Consider the following 25,896-nt stretch of genomic DNA (forward strand, 5'->3'; position numbering starts at 1 on the left):
AAGGAAGTTCTCAAGGGCCCAAACATAACTTAAACTGGGTTGCGGAGGGAGGGCCTGCCTCTCAAACCTAGAAAGGGGCTCTAGACTAGTCATGGGGGCAGAGAGCATCCTCCGTTAGGGAATAGCCCGTTTCCCTCATCGAGGCCGTAAACAGATGGCTTCCACCTAGACCAGAGTCTCCAGGAATAACACTTCCCATCTGCAATAAACACTTGATATGTTTCCAAAGCCCTCCCACCCATCTGGGAAAGGTGTTTTCATGCCCAGCTGTCAGGTAGGGAAACTGAGGGCAGAATGCCAGCTAATAGGGGCTCTGGTCCAGAACCAGGTACTATGTTCTGTAAGTGGTTCTCCTCCCATGACCTGAGGTCCTCTCCAAGGCCTCCTTCTGCCTCTGTCACCACTGGCTTCTGGGGACCATGGGGCAGTGGCCTTCTTCCTGGAGAAGGGCTGGAAGAGACCCTTGGGGCACCGTGGCAGAGGAGTCAGACATGGTGGGTACTCCTCCTCTCTCTGGCATTGTACTGTCACCCCATGGGCAGCTACTTCTGATCTGGTTTGCTAGGAACCCATCCCCTCCCACAGCTCACCCAGTGATTACTGGTGGTCATCATGCAGCCCAAGGCATGCCATGGAATCACCAGAGGCCAGCTCGCATGGGCTCTGTGCTCAGAGGGTGTGTCTGAAAAGCATCAACTCATGCACCAGGCGTAATTCTTTTGCTCAGAATCACTGGCTGCACAGGACCTCCTATCCTGTGATGCTGTCAGAGAGATAACTGAAGTCCCTCTGCCTGTGGGCCTCCTCAACAGCTATAATCACAGCTGCTGGCCCCAGAGCAGGAAGAATAGCAGCTCTTGGCTCTGAGAGGCCCACAGAAATTGTGTGTCTCCTGTGGGGCCACGATGAGAAGGTAAGCAGGTGACTTCGGCTCCCCTCTTCAAGTTGCTTCTTTCCCAAGTAATTTGAAAACATATTTTAAAGGAGGAAAAGATGCTGAAGTTGTCCCCTATCACTGATACCATCCTACCCACCCCATCTCCACCATCAGAAGGCATTCACAGCCTCACCTCACCAGGGCTGGGGGCTGGGGGGTGGGAAAGGAGGGGAGAGGAAAGGGCCTGGTCCAGTCTGCCCTGTGGTGGGCTGGGGAGTCAGGAGACCGGTGTGCGGGGACCTGGAGCAATCTTCTGGGCCTCAGTTTCTTCACCTGTGCAATGATACTGCCCAGCTCCAGCTCTAAAATAAAATAAACTTTCTGCCTGCCTCAGTTTCCCTCCAGAGAAAGGCATCTGATAAGGAGGACAAGGTGAATTCAGGAGAAGTTCAAAGCCAAGGGCAACAGATCCTATGCACTCCATTTCTCCTGGGGACAGGAGTTGGAGAGAGAAAAAGGTTAAGGAGATACATCACAGAGGGTGATGCTGAGAGAAGGCAGACTTGCCAGCTCGGTTCTCCAGGGAGACAAGGGCCGTTAAATGAGAAAGTCCACCTCCTTGGTCCTTGTCTTCCCATAGCAGCCTGGGAACTTCCACCTGACTTTCATCAAGGCTGGTACGTGAGACTAAAGCCCAGAAATGGGCTGCCTCCTTGGGCCTTACTCTCCCTGAAGCCAACTCTCATCCTCTCCCTGAGTCCATGAGGACAGCAGGGAACTGTAGCCTCCTCTGCTCAGATGAGCGTTTTTCATGAGTAATTTTCTCTTGTCCCCAGACAATTCTGATCCCTGCACTGTTCACACCCACGACACCCTGGAGCCCCCACACAAGTTGTACCTCCCTCCATTCTCAAGAATGAGGAAACGGGGTGCTGGGGTGAGGGGTCCACCCCAGACTGGACCAGAGGTCTAGAGAGCAAGCTGGGCCCCTGCCCCTCCAAAGAGCATCAGGTCACGGAAGTGCCTGGGAGGCCAGCTCTGTAGGATCTGCTATATGACCTTGGTGAAACCACAGCACCCCTGTGCCTCAGTTTCCCCAGGTCCATCATCCAAATCCAAAGTTTCTCTCTCAAGGCCAAGGTGAGGATGGAGGCAAGAATCTTTCTTTGAAAGCATAAGAGAAAAGGTGGCATATTTCTGGGGAGCCCAGAAGCCCAGCCCACTCAGCACAGAATGAGACCCCCAACAGCAGCAGCGCAGCGGTGACGCTGTCATAACTCGTAACAGCGGAGTAGACTAGAGCGCACCCCTCCCATGCCAGACCAGTGAGTGGGAGGCACAACCCCAGGGAATCCCTGTGTGAGGGTGGTCCAGAGAGTCAACCAACAGGCAGGCGGCGGGGGACCCCAAGCAAGCCTCCTGCCCCAACCCCCACCCCCGACCCAATGAATACGGCCGACCAAGCCACGGCCCTTTCTGGTGGGCGGATCATTCCACCCTTCCCTCAGAGTGGCGCAGTCTCCCCCGCCCCCATCCCTCCCCGTCCGAGGTCTCGGAAAGCCTAGAGCAAGCAGTCCTGCCCCACCCCCTCCCCTGTCCAGGACCCGGATTCTGCGTCCCTTTTTCCAGCCGGATCAGTCTTGGCTGATACCAACCTCGTGCTCACCGTATCTGCGCCCTCGGCGCCACAGCCCCTTCGCCAGGCAAGATACTCAGGCCGCCGGATGCGGTGACAAGCAACACGCTCCCTACCTGGGAGGAGACTGCCAGCCAGTCCTCCTCCTCGCTGGTCTGGAGAAGCCAGCCCCACCTGGCAAGGGACTGTCAGCAAATTCCCCTCTGCATCACTGTGGGAGCGGCATCCCGGCTCCTCCCCGGCAGAAGCCAACCTTGGCCCCGCCCCAAGGCTGCCTGAACCACCGGGGAACCCAGGCTGGATTATTTTATGCAGAGATCCAAGCTCCGCCTCAGAGCCCTTATAGCTACCACCAGGAACCATCTGCAAATTACCATTGCAAATATACAAGGCTGCTGGTCCCTTGCTGCAGTCACTCCAGCATCCTCCGATGCTCTGGGCCCCGGCAGCTGTCTGCTACTCTCTGCCCACCCTACAGCCCACACCCCCACTTCAAGCTCTCTGAGGGACATACCCTTTCAACCCTCCTTAGCCCCCAGCCAAACCAAGAAAAGACACACCACCACACAAAGGTAGGAGCTCTGGGCCCCTCCCAGGGACCAGCTCCTGGCACCAGCTTAGTGGCTGGTACCCAGTTCCGCCTCCTTCTTCGCCAGCAAAGGGAAGATATACAAACTGGCCACAGCCCTGCCTGGGAGGCCCAAGGGAGTGGGCTGGGTCATGCCCAATTTGCCTTGGGCCACAGTACTGTGGGTCTCCAGTTTCATCAAAGTCCTGGAAGCTCTGCCGAAGACACTAGTTTTGACCCTGGGGTCATTGCCAGTGTTTAAACCCCTAAAGATCCGTGTGCAAAGTAAGGGGCAGTAGTAAACAGCCACTCTTCTCTCTCCCAGAAAGAAGCCTAGGCACGTTTATTTAATAGACATTATCCAATAATTGCAGTACAATAGCTAAATGGGAGAGGCAGGCTGCTCTCCAATCTTTGAAAGTGACCCTCTTTCAACAGTTGTATAATGGGGTAAGATATTGACAGAGTTGTTAGCATTGTGCTAAGAAGGCCATAGAGGAAGCAGTGTGAATGTAAGGTCAAGAGACGCCCAGGGGCAGGGGGAAGTTCAAAGGATAGATGGGTTTTCAAGGGTTGGTTCCCCTAACAAGCAGCACAGCACTCCCTCCAGGCTGACACACCCTGGTTCTGTCTCTCACTACCCTGCACCTGCTCCCTTATCCCCCATGCCCTGGGTCTTCTGACCCAGCTATGCCCTGAAAACCCAAAGTGAGCCAGAAGGCATTCTGGCAAGATCTGTCCATTTCTTCACTAACTCACCCATTTACTTATTTATTTATTCATTCAAGGGACAGGAAGGATTTGGGATGTCTATTATGCACAGGCAACAGGGCATCAGGGGTCTGGGTTTTAGCCCTGGCTTAGCTGCTAGAGTGATGTGCAATCTTGGGTGACTCTGACTTTGTTTTTCCCTCTCATCTGTAATATTGAGAGGGCTGGGCTAGTTGGGGTCTAAGGCCCCTCTGGCCCCAACATTTCTTTCCTTCTCTTCTAGGATAAAGGCTGGTGGGAACAAAGATAAACCAGATAAGTACGAAAGCAGTGTTTAAGAACTCTTAGCTGCCTAGATTCGAATCCCAGCTGGACCATCTAAATATGGGACTTTACCTCTCTGAGCTTCATTCTTTGCTTATGCAAAATGGGGGGAATAATAATAACAACTTTAAAGAGTGGTTGTGAGGATGGAATGAGATATTGTATACAATGTAGATGCTCAGTAAATGTTAAATATTAAATATGTTGCTGCTGGTGTTCTGGTAATGGTGGGAGAGAGTAAAACTTGGACAAAAGCGGCTTGTCCTCTCTTTCTCTGCTTCCTCATCACTGAACTAGTGTCTCACTCCAGGCTGGAAAGACTAAGGGTCTTGTGTATGGGGGTAATAGCTGTTCCTTTAGAAAGGCCCTGTGTTAAGTGAAAAGAACATGGTCTTTGAATATAGTTGAACCTTGGTTCAAATCTGGCTCTTTCTCTTACTAGCTGTGTAACCTTGTACTAGATACTTAAGCACTCTGATTTTAATTTTCACATCTGTAAAACAGGTACCATAATGCAAATAAAAGGAGTTCAATAATAGTACCTACCTTATAGAGTTACTGTGAATATAAAATGCATGTAAGATGCTTAGCTCAGTTTTTCACAAACAGAAGATGCCTGGTCAATGTTAACCTCTTCCTTCCTGGAAGGATCTAGATAGAATGGAGGAGAGACTCCAGCACTGAAATTTCTAGGCATTCTTGACCTAGTGTCCTGTGAGGAGACTGGGTAGTGGGTATTCTACCCAGACCTGGAGCTGGCGTCAGCAACTCTCCAACTCCCTTTGCCAAAGTGCCATCCACCCAGACCCTATGCACCAGCCTTCTCGGATGAGCCAGATCCCTGAACGCGCCCTCTGCTGGGAGCTGAGACTGGAATGGGAGGCTAGAAGCAGGTCTTAAAAGACCTCACACACAAGGCTCGACTTAATAGGTGAAAGGGAGCCATGGAAAGGTTTTGAACAGCAGCCACGGGATAAAATTTTTGAGCCCACATCCAATCCACTCCAGTTCCTGGAGGTGAGACCTGATAGGCATTAAGGATGTACAATAAAGGGAGATACAGAAGAGTAGGAAGGAGAGCCCATGGAAATGCCAGGTGGGCTGTAGGGTTAGACAGTCAAAGAGATGAACCCATGTCCCAACCAACTGAACACCAAGACCCAGATCAGTGTCAGACTGGTAGGAGGTGCTTCGTAAAGGTGTGAAAGTATGTGAGAATGAGTAGCTGAGGCTTTGTGGTCTTGAGAGGCTTTCAAAGAAAGGTGCCTCTGGCCTGTGGCTGCTGAGAACATTTTTTATGCTCTCACTTGTGTGGATTTGGGTGAAGGATCTTTGAAAGACGATGAACATTACTGTCTTCATGACTGCTTTCTTAACTTCCAGTGTCTTGTCTGCACACATAATCCAGAGCAACCTTCTGAGCAACCCAAACAGGTGGAACTGTTAACTGTCAAAATCAGATGCTTTTTCTGCAGAAGAGTACCTTGTGTCTTCCGTGACAGCCCACCTAAGTTACTCCACACAAAGTTTCAACAGATCCGGTGTGGCAGAGACTGCTAAGTGTCCACTAATATCCTTTCTTTCCCTCTTTTAGCAGTAGAGCTTCCAAAGTTAAAACCTGGATACATGGCTACCCTGCTAAAGACTACATATCCCAGCTTCCCTTGCAGCCAGGTGCAGCTATGGAACTAAGTTACAGCCAATGGGAGGTGAGTGGAAGTGATTTGTTTCATTTCTGGGCCACATTCTTAAAAGGAAGCTGCCTGTTTACTACTTCATCTTTTCCCTTGTGCAGACTGGACCATGGACATGGAGATGGAGATGGGGAGCAGCCCTAGGACCGCACTCTAAAGTTGGCCAATCAACAGGACTTTGAGAACTTGAGTTTCATGTTAACTAAAAGGAGAAGAGCACTGGACTCTTTGCACCTTGGTCTCTGTGACAGCAGCTGAACCAATAGCCTAAATGATAAACCTTGTTTCCTGATTTTCAAGCCCACAGCAGATGAGCAGGAGCATACTGGAAGGAGAAAGGACTTATAAAAAAGCAAGCACAGTGAAATTAGCAAAAGTCTAGAGCAAGAGGAGATAGAACAAACTCAGAAGTTTTGAATCATTTAGTTTAGGAACACACCAAGAGGCCTTGGGGGCACCATTATATTACAGGATAACGTTGGAAATGCTCAGAATAACAATCCTGAATCATTATGAGAAAGTGGATTCTGATGACTGTTTAATTTTAAAAGGAAAGCAATTATGTGGTATATTTAGAAAGTATTTCTGATCAAAAATGGTTAACATGAAATAAAACTTACATGCTTAAGGGTAGAAACCTTCAGCATTCAGACAACTCAGCCATTCAAAATGAAACTTCTCCTGGTGGGTCAGAAAGTAGTAATTTTGATTCATTGATATTTACCTTCTCCACCACTAGATTATAAACCCTTTTAAGATCAGATTGTATCTCCTTTTACTTTTTACTCCTAGTATCTATCACAGTGCTGACTCAAAAAAATATTTCTTGATGACTAAGAGGATGAAGTCTGTGTTACCTTAGGTGCCAGAATTTAGAAGGGTTCCACCAGCTGATGTAGAATATTGATCAGTGATATTGCCTGAGGTCCCAGAACATCCTGGTGAAGATCTGCAGGGGCACAGCCCTCACAGCCAAGAGTGTTATGAGCCCACACTGACCCCACCCCTGTTGTCTAGAAATCATTTTATCAGGAATACTTCCCTAACTCACCAGATCAACATGCACAGGATTTTCACTGCAGAACTGGTTGTAATTCCAAAAACAAACACAACTGTACACAACCTACACAACGTGCATGACCTTTCTGCACCGTCCAAATGAGATGCTCAGGAAAACACAAAATGAGAGGGTAAAGGTTGGAGGCCCAGGAAAGAGTCAGCTAGGTGGGCTCACTGCTTGCTTCACATCAGTTTGACTCCTGGGATTTTAGGCTTTGAGGCAGGAGAGCTATACTAGTGTCCCCTTCATCCCGAGGCCTGGTGCTGGGCAGGACTGCTAGGTAGGGGGTAAGTGGGTTTGGAGGTAATGGCCCTGAGGGTATACAGATTCTGCTATAGAATCCAGAAGTAAGTGTATGCCACTGACAGGGACAGTGTTTTTCAAGGCAGAACCACATCACTATTCATGCTTTAAGTGACAATCCAGATACTCTAGGGTATCTCCTGTCCCCAAGAGTAAGATCAAGACTCTCCAAGAAAGTAAGTCTATTTTGGGAGCTCGGGCTTCTGTCACACACTGTAATCTGCCTTTCCAAACAGAAGGGAATTTGATTTCCTGTGCAGATGGTAGGGGAGCAATGTATTGGGATGGAAAACAATTTTTTTTTTCAGTGTCCTCTGTCCAACCAGACATAGAGTTGTGGATTTTAAGAGAGGACAAGGCCTCAGTCTTAGGTCCAGACACAGCCCTAACCCCCAATGGAAGCTGGTGCGGCCGGAGTGGGGAAGTCAGGGACCTTTAACCATGTGATCTTCATGGCAGAGAATCTAGGTCTCCCCTCTCCTGGGGCAGCCCCGGCCTCCCTGCCCTTCCTTACCCCTGGCTTCAGGCTGGGTCCCCACTCACCAAGGCCCCGCCAGGTAGATGGTCCTAGCTAGCAGCAGCCACTTTTACTAGTACTTCTGTCCTGGAAGAGGGGAAATTCATGACTGGTGAGAGGTTACCATCAATTACCAACAACAGCCACTACCAGTGATCAATATTGGAAACTTCTGATGAGCTGAGTCAGTGGAGATGCTGATGACATCACAAAGGAAGCACCACTGTTGCGCTGGAACTCTGGAGGCCCATTAGAGAGATGGGGTTTCCTCATCCAGAACTGAGCTAAACTGAGCATTGCCAGCACGGATCTGGAGGTTTGAAACCTGCACAATCTCACCTCAGTTCTGTCTTAAGATTAGCTGATGCCCTGCAGAGTTAGGTCATCAAAGAACACTTAGAAACTAAATTGTCAGTGGCAAGCATCCTATAACATATACTGAAGTAGAAATATAATGTATACATGAAACATATAATGTTATAAACCAATGTTACCTCAATAAAAATAAATTAAAAAAAAAGAATACTTAGGTCCTTATGTTGATATTTATTGAAACTATAGACCCCCCTCAAGCAGATCCTTGTGGGGCAGAAATATGGTTTTCCTGTTGGGCTTCTTCTGGGTTACAAAGTGAGGACCTCGTCTCCATGGCCAGACTCCTGAAAGCAGCTCTGCTGTATCTGGGAGTTGGCCTCCGTTTCCAGTAATGAACACTTTCTTTGTTCTACAACCTTTATTAACTTTGTGAAATATAATACACATACAGAAATAAGCACTATAACAAATAATCATAAAGCACTTATGGAACCACTACCCAAAGCAAGAACTAGAACATTATCACCAGACATTTCCCTGTGTTGTTGCCCCGGCATGCCCCTTTCTCCTCTACCTGTCCCTGCACCCAGAGACATCCCTGTCTTGACCTTAATGGTAATCTTCACTTCTTTATACTTTTACCACCTGATTATTCATCCTTAATCAATAGAGTTTGGTTGGGTCTCTTTTTCAAGTGGACCCTAATGGAATCTGAATCTATATATACTTCATGTTGGGCTTCTTTTAGTTAACATTATATTTTAAAGATTCATCCAAGTTGTGGCATGCAGTTGTAGTTTATTCACTGTTACTGCTGCATGGTACTCCACTGCTTGACTCTGCCATAATTAATTTATCCTGGTTGGTGGAAATTAGGGTTATTAACAGCTTTTTGTTCCTTAGTTTGTTTTCCAAAACAATGCCAGTATGCCTGGTATACATGTACTCGAGTTTCTCAGACCAAGAGTGAAGTTGTCGGGGTGCTCATCCACACTGGGATGTGCATCTTCAGCTTTTCTCATTAATGCTAAGATGTTTTCCAAAGTAGGGTTGTACCAGTGTGTACCTCCACCAGCAGTGGGTGAGAGTTTCTGGTGCTCCACATCCTTTCTGATATTTAGCATTGATGGTCTTTAATTGTTACCATCCTCGTAGGGTTTTAGTGGTGTCTCATTGTGGTTTTAATATGCCTTTCATGATTTATTGATGAGATGAGGTATATGGTCATATATTTACGGGACATTTGGAGTTCCTTTTTGGGAGGTACCTGTTCAAGTCTTTTGTCCATTTTTAAAAAATTGGGCTGTCTTTCTAATTGATTTGAAAGATACTACAAATCCTTGCAAATATCTGCTCCTATTTTGTGACTTGCCTTTTCAGTCTATGGTGTTCTCAGATAAACAAGAGTTATACATTTTAGTTTACTACAATTTATCCATCTCTTTATATCATATTTAAAAAAATATTTCCTGGCCCTGAGGACTTGAAGACATTCTTCTGTACTATCTTCTACAAGTTTGAAGTTTTTTGCATTTTACATTTAAGTCTAAAATCTATATGGAAAGATGTCAGTGAAATTGGCAGAGTAGGTAACTCCAAAAGTCTACCCCTCCTCAAAAGCAATGAATAAAGTGGCAAAAAAAAAAAAAAAAAAAAAAGCCGTATCAGAGTCAACTTTTTTGGAACTCTGGAAACTAATCAAAGGCTTGCAGAACCAGGGAATGTAAACTGAGGGGGAAAAACCCAGCTGAATCTCAGTAAGAAAGCTTAATAGTATTTTTTTTTTCATTTTTTAAAAATTGAAGTATGTTCAGTTACAATGTGTCAGTTTCTGGTGTACAGCACAATGTCCCGGTCAGCTTCATAGTATTTTTACACACTTTCTTTTTCAGAGTAGTTTTAGGCTCAAGGCAAAATTGAGCAGAGATTTCCCCGTGCCCCCCATGTGCTCAGCCTCCTCACTATCAAAATCCCCCACCAGAGTGGTACATTTGTTACAGTCAATGAACTTACCTTGTCACATCGTTTTCATACAAAGGCCATAATTTACATTAGGATTCACTCTTGGTCTTGTACATCCTAGTGGTTCTGACAAATGTCCACCATTATAATATCATCAGAGCAGTTGTACTGCCCTAAAAATCCTCTCTGCTGTCTGTTCATCTCTCTCTCTCCTCTCCACCATTGATTCTTTTACTATGTCCATGATTTTGCCTTTTCAAGAATGTCATATAGTTGGAATAATATAGTATGTAGCCTTTTCAGATGCTTCTTTCACTTAGTGATATGCATTTAAGTTTCCCACATGTCTTTTCATGGCACAATAGTTCATTTCCTTTTAGTGGTAAACAATATTCCATTGTCTGGATGTACCTTAGCTAATTTATCCATTCACCCATGAAGGATATCTTGGCTACTTCCAAGTTTTGGCAATTATGAATAAAGCTTCATGAACATCCATGTGAAAGTTTTTGTGTGGACATAAGTTTTCAGCTCATTTGGGTAAATATTAAGGAGTCAAATTGCTAGATCATATGATAACAATATGTTTAGTTTTGTAAGAAACTGCCAAATTCCTCCAAAGTGGCTATACCATTTCAATTCCCACCAGCAATGGATGAGAGTTCCTGTTGCTCCACATCCTTGACAGCATTTGATATTTGTCAGTGTTCTGGATTTCAGTCATTCTAATAGCTGTGCCATGATACCTAACTGCTGTTATGACTTGCAATTCACTAGTGACAGATGATGTTGAACATCTTTTTATGTGCTTATCGTCCCCTATATATCTTCATTTGTGAGATGTCTGTTCAGGCCTTTTGCCCATTTTTAAATCAGGTTATTCATTTTCTTCTTTTTGATTTTTAAAAATTCTTTATACATTTTGGATAGCAATTCTTTATGAGATATGCCTGTTGCAAATATTTTCCCCAGTATATGGCTCATCTTCTTGTTCTCTTGATAGTGTCTTTCACAGAGCAGAAGTTTTAACCAAGCCTAGCTTAACAGTTCTTTCTTCCATGGATCACGCCTTTGGTGTATCCAAAAAGTCATCATCATATCAACGGTCATCTAGCTTTTCTCCTGTGTTATCTTCTAGGAGCTTTACAGTTTGAATTTTAGCTCTATTATCCATTTTTGAGTCAATTTTTTTGTGAAGGGTATAAGATCTGTGTCTAGATTCATTTTTTTCTCATGTGGATGTCCAGTTGTTCTAGCCCCATTTGTTGAAAAAACTATCTGTGTTCTATTATATTGCCTTTGCTCCTTCATTATAGATCAGTTCACCATATTAATGTGAATTTATTTCTGGGCTTTTAATTCTATTCCATTGATCTATCTGCCTGTTCTTTCACCAACACCACACTGTCTTGATCATTGTAGCTTTATAGTAAGTCTTAAAGTCAGGTAGTTTCAATTCTTTAACTTTGTTCTTTTCTTTTAATATTATGCTGGCTGTTATCAGTCTTTTTTCCCTCCATATAAAAATTTAGAACTATTTTTTCAATGTCCACAAAATGACTTGCTGAGATTTTTATTGGGATGAGTTGAATCTATAGATCAAGTTGGGAAGAACTGACATCTTTACAATATTGAGTCCTCTCATTCATGAACATGGAATATCTCTCCATGTAGTTATTCTTTTATTTTTTCATCAGAGTTTTGTAGTTTTTCTTGTCTAGATCCTGAACATGGTTTACAGTGTTTAACTTTTCCAGGTGCCAACAGCCTGCATTCCCAGTACCAGCAGAGAGAGGCTAGCAGTACTGATCCTATTCTTTGAAAACACTACAGTTATTTCTTTTTTAGCTGTTTGGTGGCTCCCAGGAGGATTAGCTCAAAAGCCTTGCCTTTATATCACCTAACTCATAATTCTCCCATTGCTGAGGTGGCTACCTGGAGGCATTTGTTGAAAACATTTAAAGGCCAGTGAGTCAATCACTGTTGCCTGGGGTATTGAACAACAGTTGAAGGGTACTGGACAACAGTTGGGGCAAAAATAGGCTAAACCAAAAAGCTTGAGAGGAAAAGCTGGGAAATCCTTTGGGGAATAAGGATTTTGAAAAGCTCTGACATATACCTGGGAATTTAGAGGGCAAACATACTCCTCAGGGCTGGGCTCATGTTCTGGAAAGACTTAAGAAGTTCCTAAGCTCTCACCTCTGGCTGACCTTCAGTCTCTATGCATGTGGAAAGTGAAGGTGAAGGCAGAGTTGTGAACTACTGGCTGAGTTTTTAAAGCATGCCCCAACACAAACACAGAGCCCGTCTGCAGAGACTGGGAGATATTTTTGCTGTTGTCGTTCCAGATGTTTAAAGAAATTTCTGTCCAATGACTAGCCAGCCACAAAGCTAGTGGAATAGAGACTTCAGTGGCCACACACAACAAAACATACAAATTTTTACAAAATTAGTTCAGAAAAGATATTAAATAAATAAACAACTACTGCAACAAGCAGCACAACAATCCCTGGAAAGGGGAAGAATCTGATTCCCAGAGCTGCCACATTATAATATTCAAAATTTCCAGTTTTCAACAAAAAAGTTCAAAGCATCAAAAGAAACAAAAAAGTATGGCCCACTACAAGAAGAAGCAATTAATAGAAATCGTTCCTGAGGAAGCTCAGACATTGGACTTCATTGAAAATACTTTAAATCAACCATTTAAAATATGCTCAAAGAGTTAAAGGAAACCAAGTGCAAAGGACTAAAGGAATCATGAGAATGGATGCCTCATCAAATACAGAATATCAATAAAGAGATAGAAACTATAAATAAGGAACCAAATAGAAACTCTGGAGTTGAAAGTACAATAACTGAAATTTAAAAATTTGCTATGGAGCTCAACATATTTGTTCAGACAGAAAAACGAATCAGTACACCTGAAGATGGGTCAGTTGAGATTATTCAGTTTGAAAAGAATAAAGAACAATGGAGGCTAAGAGATCTGTGCTACCTTGCTCAATTCATTTATCAGTTCTAGTAGGTTTTGTGTGGAGTCTTTAGGGTTTTAGATATATATGTATATGTATACACATATACATGTATAATATACACACATATGTATCATATATCATATATAATTATATATTATATACATATATTATATATACACACATTATATATATTATATATTATATATAAAAATATCATGTCATCTGCACATGACAATTTCAACTCTTCCCTTTCAACTTGAGTATCTTTTATTTCTTTTTCTTGTCTAATTGCTATGGCTAGGACTACAAATACTATGTTGAATATAAGTGGTGAGAGTGGGCATCCTTGTCTTGTTCCAGATTTTAGCAGAAAGGTTTTCATCTTTTCACTGTTGAGTATTATGCTGGCTGTGGGTTTGTCATAAATAGCTTTTACTATGTTGAGATATGTTCCCTTTATACCCACTTTGGTGAGAGTTTTTTTTTTTATCATGAATGGATGTTGAATTTTATCAAATGCTTTTTGTGTATCTATTGAGATGATTGTGTGGTTTTTGTCTTTTCTTTTGTTGATGTCTGTATCACATGGATTGATCTGTGTGTACTGAATTATTCTTGTTACCCTGGGAGAAATCCAACTTGATTGTGGTATATGATCTTTTTATGTGTTGTTGCATTTGGTTTGCTAACATTTTGTTGAGAATTTTTGCATCTATTGTCAAAGATATTGGCCTGTAATTTTCCTTTTTTGGTAATGTCTTTGTCTGGTTTTGGTATCAGGGTGATGGTGGCTTCATAGAGTGACTTTGGGAATGTTCCCTCCTCTTCAATATTTTGGAATAGTTTGAGAAGGATTGGTGTAAGTTATTTACAAGAGTCTCACTTTAGCTCCAAAGACACAAATAGGTTCAAAGTGAAAAGATGGAAAAAGATAGTATATGCAAACAGTAATCAATGGGAGTTAGAATGACTATATTATATCAGAAAAATAAACTTTAAGACAAAATTGTTACAAGAGACAAAAAAATGACATCATATAATGATAAAAGGGTCACTCTATCATGAAGATATAACATTTATAAACATATGTACCTACTAACAGAAGCACCAAAATATATGAAGCCCAAACTGACAAGATTAAAGGGGGAGATAGTTTGACAATAAGAGTTGGATACTTTAATACTCCACTTTAAATAATGGATAGAACAACAAGCTAGAAGTCAGAAAAGACATAGAAGACTTGAATAACATTATGGAACAACTAGCCCTAGCAGACCTCTGTATAACACTCCACCCAACAACAGCTGTGTATATATTCTTCTCAATGTGTATTGAGAACAGAATGTGTATTGAACATTCTTCAGTATAAACCATAAATTAGGCCACAAAACAAATCTCAGTAAGTTTAAAAAGACTGAAAGTATACAAAATATCTTCTCTGACCATATGGAATAAAATTCTTCCCAATAATGGAAAGAAATCTTGGAAACTCATATATATGTAGAAATTAAATAACACATGCTTAAACAATGGGTTAAAGAAGAATCTAAAAGAAATTAGAAGACTTTTGAGATTAATGAAAATGAAAATACAATATAATGCAACTTATGAGTTGTAATGAAATCAATGCTCAGAGGGAATTTTATATTTGTAAATTTCTACATTTAAAAAGAGAGCAAAGATCTCTAATCAATAGCCTGTATTTCCAACTTAAGAAACCAGAAAAAGAAGAACAAACTAAACTCAAAACAAGTAGAAAGAAAGGAACAATAAAGATTAGAGTAGAGATAAATGAAATAGAGAATAGAAAAACAACAGAGAGAATCAAGAAGACCAAAAGTTGTTGCTTTTTATAAAGTCAACAAAATTGCCAAACTTTCAGCTAGACCAAACAAGAGAAAAAGAGAAAACTGAAATTACTAAAATTAAGAATAAATGTGGGGATATGGCATATTAAAGGACTATACATCATGATCAAGTGGATTTATCCCAGTAATGCAAGGATGGTTCAACATACAGAAACCAATCAATGAAATCTACCATATTAATAGATTGAAGGGAAAAAACACATAATCATATCAATAGATGCAGAAAAATCATTGGAAAAATCTAACACCCTCTCATGATAAAAACATTCAGCAGACTAGCAAAGGAAGGGAATTTCTACAACATGATAAAGGACATCTATGAAAAACCAACAGCTAACATCATACTTAACGGTGAAAGACTGTAAGTTTTCCCCCTAAGATTAAGAACAAGGCATCAAGATGTCAGCTCTTGCTACTTCTATTCAACATTTAATTGACAGTTCTATCCAATTAAGCAAGAAAAATAAATGAAAGAAATTCATATTGGAAAGGAATAAGTAAAACTATCTCCATTTGCAGATGAAATCTCTTATGCATAGAAATCCTAAAGAATCAACCAAAAAACTATTAAAACTAATAAACAAGTTGAGTAAAGTTGCAGGATACAAGATCAAAAGATACAAAAAGCAGTTGTATTTCTATACAGCTTATTAATGAAGAATCTGACAATGCAATTAAGAAAATAAACCCATTTGCAATAGCATTGTCTGTTTCCAAACTCAAGGGAAAACTTTTATTGTTTCACCACTAGGCATAACATTTGCTATAATTTTTATAGCTACCCTTTATCCGGTTAAAGAAGTATGCTTCTACTCCTAGTTTATATCATGAATGGATGTTCAATTTTATCAAACACTTCTGCATCCAATAAAATGATCATTTTTTCTCTTTGAAATGTTAACATGATGACTTACACTGACTGTTGTCACTTCTTACAGATTTTATTTTAATTCTTTTTTTTTTCCACATGAAGATGTTTCAAGCTGGACTTTTATTTTTTTAAAAATAGTAAGCATAATTATAAGCTTTTGCACAGTAAAGGAAACCATAAGCAAAACAAAAAGACAACTTATGGAATGGGAGAAAATATTTGCAAAAGATGAGACTGACAAGGCCTTAATTTCCAGAATATATAAACAGCTCATACAACTTAATAACAAAAAGACAAACAACCCAATCCAAAAAAGGGCAGAAGACCTAAACAAGTAATTCTCCAATGAAAACATACAAATGGCTAATAGGCACATGAAAAAATGCTCAATATTGCTAATTATCAGAGAAATACAAATCAAAACAACAATGAAGTATCACCTCATGCCAGTCAGAATGGCCATCATTCAAAAGTCCACAAATGATAAATGCTGGAGAAGGTGTGGAGAAAAGGCAACCCTCCTATACTGTTGGTGAGAATATAGTTTGGTGCAGCTGTTATGGAAAACAGTACGGAGATTCCTCAAAAGACTAAAAATAGATTTACCATTTGATCCAGCAATCCCATTCCTGGACACATATCCAGAGGGAACCTTAATTCAAAAGATACATATACTCCAATGTTCATAACAACACTATTTACAATAGCTCTGGTTTGGAAACAACCTAAATGTCCATCAACAGATGACTGGTAAGAAGTGGTATTTTTATACAATGGAATACTACTCTGCCATAAAAAAAGAATAAAATAATGCCATTTGCAGCAACATGGACGGACCTGGAGAATGTCATTCTAAGTGAAGTAAGCCAGAAAGAGAAAGAAAAATACCACATGATATCACTTACATGTGGAATCTAAAAAAAAAATGAACAAACTTATTTACAATAGAGAAACAAGACTCAAAGATATAGAAAACAAACTTATGGTTACCCAGGGTGGGAAGGGATAAATTGGGAGTTCGAGATTTGCAGATACTAACTAATATATATATATAGATATATATAAAATAGATAAACAACAAGTTCATACTGTATAGCACAGGGAACTATATTCAATATCTTGTAGTAACCAATGGTAAAAAAAGAATGTGAAAACAAATATATGTATGTTCATCTATGACTGAAGCATTATGTTGTACACCAGAAATTGACACAACATTGTAAACTGACTATACTTCAATAAATATATATATAAATAAATAGTAAGCATATATTTCATAGCCTGTGATCAAGAATTCCAATGCTTCAAGTCTTTGAGTCCATTTCTGCTGGTTGTTGTTTCTGTTGCTTCTTGCTCATAGTTTCTTGTTTCCTTGTGTGCTTGGTTATCTTTTACTTAATTGTGTGCTATACAAGTAGACAATGCATTTGAAAAGTATTTGCTGAAAAACTTTGAGGCCTAGGAAGATAGTACTTTCCCCAGAGAGGATTTTCATTTGCTTTTGCTGAATGCTGAGGACTACCATACTGGAAATGCCTTATGTCAAGTTAAAGCATTGAGGTTTTCTTGATCACAGGTATGACAAGAGCCCTGGCTAAAAACTTATGCAGGGACCGATTTATTTTTAATTCACTGTTATGCTGGAGGAATCATCCTTTGGGATGCCAGCTTAAAATAGGGGAGTTCTTAAACTCACCATTTCAGGTGACCTAGCAGCCAAAAACACAGCCCACGTTTACATCTTTCACTTCTGGTTTGGCAATGTCTATAGAGCTAAAGCAGCTTCCTCCCTCTCTTATTGGCTCTTTGATAACTTTAATTTAGAATGTTTAGTTCATTTATTTTTAAGAAAATACCTTTAATGAGATATAATTCATATGCCATACAAATCACTCATCTGAAATGTATGATCCAATAGTTTTTAGTATATTCACAGAGTTATACAATCATTACCATAGTCTAATTTTAGAACATTTTTGTCACCCCAAAAAGATACCTCATACCAATTAGCTGTCACTTCCATTTTCCTATCACATTCTTCCCCAAGCCCTAGGAAACCACTAATCTACTTTCTATTTTCATAGATATGCCTATTCTGGACATTTCATAAAAATGGAATCATCCAATATGTGGTCTTTTAAGACTGGCTTCTTTTACTTTGCATAATATTTTCCAGGTTCATCCATGTAGTCCATTTACTTTTACTGTAATTATTTATATGGTTGGGTTTAAGTCTACCATCTTGCTATTTTTTCCCATTTGTCCCATATGCTCCTTGTTCTTTTTTACTTCCTGCCTTCTTTGGGATTGAGTAGTTTTTAGGAGTTCATTTTATCTCTGTTGGCTTATTAGTTATTCCTTTCTCTTTTTTTAGTGGTTGCTCTAAAATTTATAATGTGCATCTTCAGTTTCTACCTTTAAATAATATTATACCACTTCACGTATTACACAAGAAACTGTAGTTCCTTTTCTTCCTCTTTTCTCCCTTGTGCTTTTATTGGCCATACATTCTACTTCTATATTTATTATAAATTCTACAGTATGTTGTTATTATTTTTGTTTAAGCTCTTATTTATCTTTAACATACATTTTAAAGTGAGGGAAAACATCGTCTACTTTTACCATTTCCAATATTTCTTTCTTTCTATTTATTTCTTTGAGTAGAGATTTGAGTTTCCACCTGGTATCATTTCCCTCAAGCCTTCAACAGGTCTGCAGGTGATGAATTCCCTCAGTTTTCTATATGAAATAGAATTCCCTCAGAATTCCATATGAAAACAAATATATGTACATATATGCATGACTGGGACATTGTGCTGTACACCAAAAATCGATACATTGTAACTGACTATACTTCAATAAAATTTTTTTAAAATGGCAACATACTATAAAAAGAAAAAAGAAACTGAATTCTAGGTTGACAGTTTTTTTCTTTTTTCTTGTAGGATGTTAAAGATTTAATTCCATGGTCTTCTGACTTGTGTCACTTCTAATGAGAAGTCAGAGAGTATTCATATATTTTCCTTTCTGTATGTAATATTTCTTTTTTCCTCTGGCTCCCTGAAAAAAATTTTTATCATTGGTTTTCAGCAATTTAAATACGATGTGCCTTGGAGTCATGTTCTTATGCTTGACATTGATTCAGCTTTTTGGATCTGTAGTTTTATATTTTTCATCAAATTTGGAAAGTTTTCAGGAATTATTTTTTCAGATATGTGCCCCTCTCTGAGTCTAATTACATGTATATTATTCCAGTTGATCTTGTCACAGGCTACTGAGACTCTTCCTTTTTCCCTTCTCTGGTTCTCCTGAAGCCTCTTTAGAAGCTATCCAAATCCTGCTGGAGAACCTAAATATCTGTAAAGCAACCTATCTTTTCTATTGGATTTATTTGTGTATTTGGAAAATAAAAAAGGGTACAAGGACATAATCAACCTCAGGGCTCAGCATAATGGTTACTTCTTCTGGAAAGGTGGGAGAAGGTGGTGGGAAGTACATCAGGGAAATTTTAACTGTATTGGCAATGTTTTATTTCTTAAGCTGGTAGCAAGAACATGGGTTTTTGTTTGTGTTATTCTTTATATCCTTTTGTTTGTTTTAAATATTATGTATTTTTTAAAAGACACAAGTATATGAATCTTGATATGTTAGAATCTCTGAAAGTGTAATGAAAGAACTGAAATAAGACATTTGGGATGCAGAAAGCCATTGGGATCTAGATTTTGGCTCCCTGACACTGTTTCTCCTGTCCTTCAAAAATGCTTCCTTGGTTCTCATCCTCTTACCTCTGTTCCCTGAAGAAGAGGCCCCTATGACAGAGTGAGCAGGGATAGAGGCAGTGGCTAACCATGGGTCAATTTGTTAAGTCTAGTGCCGCTGGTCTGGCACTACCTCCGTTCCAGCATATTTTAATCCCGACTTTATTACCAGCATAGTATTAGTATATAGGAAAATATGGCTAACAAGTAAGGATCTTTATACTGCAGTAAGATGACTCGTCCCCCCAGTCCTCGTTTCCCCCTTTGGCTGAGCAATGCTTACCACTCTCAGCTGTGCTCACTGCATCCTTTCAGATCCTTCTATTCCCAGCAGAAATCCTCCTTCCCTCCTGTGTCTCACAGTCTGATGAGCTGGAGAATCAGCTCTTCCCTGCCCCAGCAATTCCCTCACTAACCTAGCCCTTAACTAAGGCACATAATAGTTTATAGCTAACATTTGTTATACTTTTGCCATGTTAACTCATTTCATCCTCATGACAACCCTACATGGTAGATATTATTATTATAGTTCTTATTTGAACTTCAAAACATCCCAGATAAGGGAGACATCACTGTTATCATCTGTAACACTTAACAGATGAGGAATCTGAGGTTCAGTGATAACTTGGCCAAGGTCACACATGCAGAAAATGGCTCAGCTAATACCAGCACCCAGTTTTTCCTCTCCCTAGTTTTTGTGTTTCTTGTGGATGATCAAGACTGACTGGTCACTGGGGGGAGGGTGTAGCTCAGTGGTAGAGTGTGTGCTGAGCATGCACGAGGTCCTGGGTTCAATTCCTAGTACCTCCATTTAAACAAACAAACAAACAAACAAACAAATAAGTAGAATTAACTTCCTCCTCCAAAACAAAGAAACAAAGACTGTCTGGTCAACTCATAGCATAATGAGAAACAATCAATCACTGTTGATTTAAGCCCTGGTTTTGGGGATGCTTTATAGCACCCAATATGTAACTGACACAGATGTTGAAAATTAGATTGTAGATGAGTATTTTCTACATGAAAATATATTTAAAATGTATTGCTAGGCGAAAAAAGTAGGCTATAAAACAATATATGCAACATGATTTCATTGTTTCAAAAAAAAAAAAAGCACATAATCTGAACCTATTCAACTCCCAATTGGATGTCGAAAGATGCTTGTATTTCTAACAGGATGCTGGTTAGTTCAGATCCTATTGCTTTGGGAGTTGATGACTGGAACCCAAAGAGGAGGATAATGGGTTGGGAGCACCCCTCACCCTGAGGAGAGGTAGAAATCACTGTGGGGGTAGCACTTCCTGGAGCACATTTCGCCTTCAAAACCAGCCCTGCAACCCTACCCAGCACGACCACCCATCCCTTCCTTTCTACAGCTGATGAGGATGGTCAGAGCAGTCAGTCCCGGGTGGGACCAGCTACACAATTTTCAGAGGCCAGTAAAAAATGAAAATGAATGTCTCCTTGCACAAAAATTATAAAGAATTTCAAGACAGCAGAGCGTTAGACCAAGAGGACACACTTCTGGGTGTAGGGCCCTATAGGACTGCACAGGTTAAACATTTCCACGCCAGGGCACGAATGCTCTGGGTTTCCCTCCACTTTCTGGATGTGGAGAGAGGACTCACAGAGGGTGGGGTACTTGTGAGGGGAGGGATGGGCACTCCATTCCTCAGTTGAGTCCCTGTTGACTCGCCAACCTGTCCTGCCTATAGAAGGGGAAATGGAATGGAGAATGGACAGAGATAGCAGGGTAGAGCTGGGGCAGCAAAAGGGGCCCCCATTTGGCCAGGCAAGGATGCAGGAGTTTCCTGTGGGTCAAGTACCTCCTAAGGAGAAAGCTGAGGAGAAAGTCCAGGGGTGGGCCTTCAGGGATGAGAGTTAACAGAATGCGAAAAAGTCTAGCCAGATAACCCTTCTCCCCAGAGAATTCAGCCAACTTGGAAGCCTTCCCCCACCCCCAGGAGGAAATGGTCCTCAGGCAGTGTTTGCCAAGAGAACAAGATCTGTGGCCACCCCCTCCCAGCTGTCATCCTGCCCTTCATCATACCCCAACCTCAAACCCTGGAGGTAAAAGCACTCTGATGGAGGAGGGAGAAAGACGTCCCCTCCCCACTCCTAGCTTTGCCTGGCACTATGGGAGAGGGGTAGAATCAACCTGTATTTGCATATCATGTTTAACTTTTAAATTGGACTAGATTAACCTGGATTTTTAATAATTGGGAAAAAAACTAGGAAATTTGATCAGAAAACTAGAAATCTGCCAAGAATATTGTTCAAGGCCAGCATGGTTAAAGGCTGTGATGAGAGACAAAGCAAAAATGTGTCCTGTTTGAATGATGTCACATTCAGATTTTTCCATAAACCACGTTCATATGAATAGGAATATGTCTGGAAGGGTACAGAGCTGAGTATTAGATAATAGTCGGGCTTGGGGATTTTTTACCAAGACAAAAAGTGATTTTTAATGAAGGAAGCATTCTGTCCTCCACCCAGCGTGACTTCTGCGTCTCAAGCCCATCCAGACTCCTGCCACTTACACGCAACCCTACCCCAGAGGGGCCAGCACTTAGCCAGCTCTGGGGGGAAATGGACTCCATCCTCAGCCTTCCCACCGCTCAGGGTCTAAGCCCCTCAGAGCAGAGGGACCTCATTCTTCTCTGTCTCCCACAGCACCCAGGACAAGTCTTGTAAAAGTCTGTTACATCAAAGCACCACCTCAGAGCCAGGAAAGCTTCTGTCGCCAGGGGCCAGATGGGCCAGGTGGGCACAATTCACAGCGGGTGGGCTGGCGGCAGGTGCAGGATGAGGAAAGGGTGGAGATGGGCAAGTAGGGTGGGCATCTTGTCCCTAGAACTGTCCATCATCCGGGCGGCTCCAGAAGGTTGATTGCCCTAGGGGCAGGGTTGGGGCTGGATGGAGCAGAGGGCTGGTGGAAATGGGGTGAGGACAGAGGGAGGGGTGCAGAAGTGGCAGCTGAGGGACAGGGGCAGTGAGGCTGCCTTTCCTTTGTTTCCATGGCTTTTACATCTTGTGGGGAACAAAGCCTCTCTCTGCTGGGAGGAGCTCCTTTTCTTCAGCTGGGAAAGGCGAGTGTGTGTGTGCGCGCGCGCGTGCGCGCGCGCGCCCGCGCGCGCATGCGCCGTCTGTGTGAGAGCTCTCCCTCCCTCTCTCCCTCTCCCTCACAGCAGGCCTCCCCCCTCCTTCGATGCTCCAGTGGGAATGACTCAGCAGGAAAGCCAGGTCTGCTCCTCACTCAGGCTCCAGCGCAGCTGCTGGGCCCCCGCCCCCCACCCCCCAGGCTCCCCGCCCCGACTTCTCCCTGTGCCACCCAGACTCTCTGACCCTGCTCTCAAGGGCAAAGGACTTCCCAGGCTGAGGCCCCTGTGATGTCACTTGGTGGCCTTGAGGAGGGGAGCTAGGCAGGCCCCTGCCAGTCAGCACGACCCCTCACTCACCTCATTCCTGCTGCTGTCCCCCTCGGGGGCTAACATGTATGGTTCAGGTGCCTGCGGGCACCGTGCTGGGCGCTCAGCATGCACGGTTTCACTTCATCCTCACTTCATCCTCAGCATGCACGGCCCTCTGATTTTTGGCATCTACAGGTTCAGAAAGTGAGGTACAAAAGGCCAAACAACTGGGCCGAGTCACTTCTTCACACCCAGCTCTGACAGGTCCGCACGCCCACGTGGGCTAAGGCATATAGCAGGCACCACTAAAGAACTGGAGGGAGCAGCGAATACAGCAAAGCAAACAGCTGAAGCAATCCGGGCTCGTCCAGCAGGGCACATTAAATCAGTCACGGTGCATCTGCATGACGGGACAGCAGGCCACCATTAGAAAGGACGAGGAACTCTGTGTGCACGTGGACGTAAGCAGTCGTCAGGAATGGCCATGGGGCTAGGACATGGTGTCAGGCAACCTCTCAGCAGCTTGGAGGGCTGGTAGGTGCACCCGGCACTGCGGAGAGCCCAGGCAGTGCCTTCGCATAAACAGGAAACACAGCAGGGTGCACAGCGGCGTGCTGGAAGCCACCGTGTGCGCGCGCGTGTGTGCGTGCGCATTGCAAGACGGGAGAGGCTCCCGTCTACAGGCCAGCTCTAGAAGCGGAGACAAGGAAGTGGTGGCAAGAGTTGCCTCCAGGGAGAGGAACAAGAGGCTGGGAGCAGAGGGAGGAGAAAGACGTAGCGTTCGTGCCACCTCTTTGGGGCTCAAATCTCCCATAGAGCCTTCGGAAAATGAGAAACCACTGTTTAGAAACTATCAGGCATATGCGAAAGCCAACCCTGGGTTTGTCTGACTTCAGTCAGACTCTGAACCTGAGTTAACTGCCTTAGAATTTGGACAAAGGTGTGTATGTGTGTGTGTGTATTTGAGAATGTTTGAGTGTGTGAGTGCTTGTGTGCGTGAGAGCATGTTTGCAGGTAGGAGCAAGTGTCTGCATGTAAACTTTCAGAACATTCAGCTCCTGGCCCCCACGTCCTTTTTCTAGGATGTGGGCTGAGATGGTCTTAATCCCTAAATGCCCTCCCAGCACTCTCCCCTCCACCCTCTTCCTAGATTGCTGAACAGGGAGTGGAGCAGGCTGCCCAGACAGGCCTCCCCTGTTAGGGCCCTCTGGGTGGTTCCCAGCACTGCCCTGATCCAGCAGCCCTGGGACTGAGATGCAGAGAGGGAGGACGACAGATGGAGAGCCAGGGGGAGGAACGGGGAAACTGAAGGCATGGGTATGAGGCCTCCCTTGCTGAGTGGAGGGATGTTTTTTCTAGGCTTGGAGAGATTGGAGAGAGGGCAGAGCCAGTGTCCCTGGAGATTGGGAGTCAGGAATGGGAAGGCCTTGGGATGGAGGTGAGGGAGGGGCAACCATTGTCACCCATAGCTCTTTGTCTTACTGCTAACATTACCAGCAAAGTCCTATTTTCTCTCCTTGCTCCGAACTTATCCCTGAAAGCTGGTGAGGACAGTGCTGTGAATATGCTCTCATCCCAAAAGTCACCTCCACCAACTGGCAGCCTGCTTAAGTTTCTGCCATCAGAATCCTACCTGGGATGGATAATGCATGAAGGTGTCTTGGGCTTTAGAGTCGAGAGCTGGTTCCTGCCGCAGGGCTGCCACCTACAAACTGGTTAACCAGGGCCAACTGCCTGGAAGCCCTCAGGGTCAGTGGTTTGATCCATCAAATGGGGATGAGAGACCTAAGGGGCAGGGCTGGTGTGATGGCGCAAGGAAAAACAATGTTAATATCCGATCCCTCATTCACACCCTAGGGTGCCTGAGACCACTTCTCACAGGAACAGGTTATGAGCAGGCAAATGAGTGTTTTTAAAAGGGGAAGAGGAGAGAACAACATGGGACTGAGGAGCCTCGGCCACAAGATGTGTCTCCTAAGCAGGAAAGATAAGGCGATGGCGGGTCAGGAAAAAACAGTTGGCAGCATCCTAGAAACCTCTTTGTCCAACTCACCAAGGCAACCGCCGCTGCTCTGCTGTGCAGCAGCCGCTGTCACAGGGCCTCCCCCTCACTGCTCCCCTCACTGTCACTTCACCATACTCCATTCTAGAAAGGGAGGGGGCAATGTTAGGTGCATAGGGAGTAGGGGAGGCGATGCCATAGCTGGACTGGCAGGGACAGTACTTTGGGCTGCTGGGAGCATGGGGGGGGTGTACAGTACTGAATGCTGACAATGATGATAATTACAACAGAACACAAATGTCATTTATACATGGAGAGGAAATTACCCCATTGCTGTCTTTGGATAATTCTTGTTCTGTGATCTTATGGTCATTGGGTTATTGCCCTGATTGATTTATGCTGAGGCGTCTGCTAGGTAGAGACACCTCCTGTAGGCAGGGGATGATACCTTATAGGCAAGATGTCGTAGAGAATTCTTATGGTTCCTCAATAACCATTCTCCTTTTCTTCCCCAGGAATTAGGTGCACCTGGAATAAAGATTCATTTCCTAGCCTTCTTTGCATCTGGATATGGTCATGTGACTAAGTTCTAACCAGTGGGAGATAAATGGAAGTATCACAAATAACTTCCAGTGAGTGTGCTTAGGCATAGAGGGTATGTACTTTCTCAGCCTCTTTCTTACTTCCTGATGGTGGAATGTTGGCTTGATGGCTGGAGCTTGAGCAGCCATTTTTAGACCATGAGGCACATGCTAAAAATGGTGGGGAAATGATATGGAGGGAGCCTGGGTCCTAAAATCATAAAGCCCTGAACTGCTACCTCCACCATGATGATGAGGACTACACCTGAGGGATGACAGAACAGGGTACTAGAAAGAGCCTGGGTCCTTCCTGTCACTGTAGAGTGACCATATTAACTGTGGATGGCCTGCCTCTAGACTTAATTTACACAAGAGGGAAATACATGTCTACGACATTTAAGCCACTACTACTTTGGACTTCTTGTCCCTTCACAGCCAAACCAAATTCTAAGTTTGTGAGTTTA

The 25,896-nt window shown here is 43.0% G+C and overlaps 1 protein-coding gene across 2 annotated transcripts in view; it reads right to left on the minus strand.

Annotated features, from left to right (window-relative positions):
* The window catches only part of TMEM63C (transmembrane protein 63C), a 90,069-nt gene extending 66,642 nt beyond the window's left edge, over positions 1-23,427 (minus strand). The window contains exon 1 of one of the 2 annotated variants that reach the window (XM_074365199.1): positions 22,898-23,427. The gene's annotated coding sequence lies outside the window, so the exon portion shown is untranslated. Of the gene's footprint in view, positions 1-2,532; positions 2,682-22,897 lie in introns of those variants that run through there. The other variant, XM_010947902.3, reaches the window with a different exon arrangement.
* Between the last annotated feature and the right edge of the window lie 2,469 nt (positions 23,428-25,896).

The sequence above is a fragment of the Camelus bactrianus genome, chromosome 6, assembly GCF_048773025.1.
Source record: "Camelus bactrianus isolate YW-2024 breed Bactrian camel chromosome 6, ASM4877302v1, whole genome shotgun sequence".
NCBI classification, from domain to species: domain Eukaryota; kingdom Metazoa; phylum Chordata; class Mammalia; order Artiodactyla; family Camelidae; genus Camelus; species Camelus bactrianus.